Below are 1,389 nucleotides of genomic sequence, written 5' to 3' on the forward strand. Positions count from 1 at the left end.
TCATAGCATCTGAGCTAAAGAATCAAATGCAGAAACATATGGAGGAAACACAATGCCCACCCACAACAAGAACAGTGGACACTAGCTTAGCTGAAATACATGAATTAATAGCGTTGGAAGTAAATAAGCAACTGCAGAAAGATTTAAAGGAACTAAAAGCGGAATTAATGTGTGAAATGAAAAAAGAAATCTCAAATCATAGCATCTGACCTAAACAATCAAATACAGAAACATATGGAGGAAACCCAATTTGAAAAAAACTCTGCAGTAAAACAATGAATAACTGCTTCTAAAGAAGACATTGATTAAAAAAATCCAGAAGATTAAAAAAATGATGGATTCCTTGAATGAGCAATACAGGAAAGAAATAGATCACATGAAGCAGAGTCGAAGAGATGTAGAACAACTTAAAGTCTCAATCACAAGCCTGCAAAACCGTTTCAACAAAAGTGAAGATAGAGTTTCAGATCTTTAAGATGTTGGTGCAGCTACTGAAAAGGTAAAAAAAGATCTCTTAAAAATAACTAGGATGCAGGAAAAAATAATTCATCACATGCAAGATGATGTAAAGATGAACAATGTGAGACTAATAGGCATCAATGAGAATGAAGGAGTCAATACAAATGATATAAAAAGAATATGGGCAGAATTAATAGGAGAAAACTTCCCCAATATGAGGAAACAATCTGATACTCACGTAACCGAAGCATACAGAACTCCAAATAACTTCAAACCAATTAAAAACACAGCAAGACATATAATAGTCAAGATTCCAGAAATTCAACACAAGAATATCACACTGAAAGCCGCTAGAGAAAAGAAGCAGATCACATTCAAAGGAAAACCCATCAGAATTACGGCCGACTTCTCTTCACAAACCATGAAGGCAAGAAGAGCATGGTACGATGAGCTGTACAAGGCTCAAGTCAATAACTTCTGAGGATAACCCACTAATATTATAGACTGCTAGACAGTGTTACATTGTTTAGTTAAATTCAAACACCTATAGTATTTAGATGCCAAGAGAATATTCACCTCTGACAGGACCAAAAAAAAAGGATACAAAGGAAAGATCATTTTGTATTTATACATACAAAATAGTTAGGATAAATTTACAGCTACTTTCACTTAATTCAATGTGAAGAAAGAGGCGTACTAACAGTGCTTAGATAGAATATCCTGTCTGATTCTTGTACTATGGATAACCACTAAGAAGATAACAATGTACAATGTATTATCAAAACTTTCCTATTAATCAGCTGTGAAACTGTCTCATTCATATTTATTTCTCAATAAAAGAAAAGAAGAGCATGGAGCAGAGTACTGCAAGTCCTCTATGAAAACAAATTCCAGCCCAGACTACTATATCCTGCAAATCTCTCTTTCAAG

The 1,389-nt window shown here is 34.1% G+C and overlaps 1 protein-coding gene across 1 annotated transcript in view; it reads right to left on the reverse strand.

Annotated features, from left to right (window-relative positions):
- Positions 1–1,389, reverse strand: part of Ubr3 (ubiquitin protein ligase E3 component n-recognin 3 (putative)) — a 187,218-nt gene that overhangs the window by 137,234 nt on the left and 48,595 nt on the right. The gene's annotated exons all lie outside the window — the stretch shown is intronic.

Source organism: Octodon degus, unplaced genomic scaffold (assembly GCF_000260255.1).
Source record: "Octodon degus isolate 3935 unplaced genomic scaffold, OctDeg1.0 scaffold00065, whole genome shotgun sequence".
NCBI lineage: Eukaryota > Metazoa > Chordata > Mammalia > Rodentia > Octodontidae > Octodon > Octodon degus.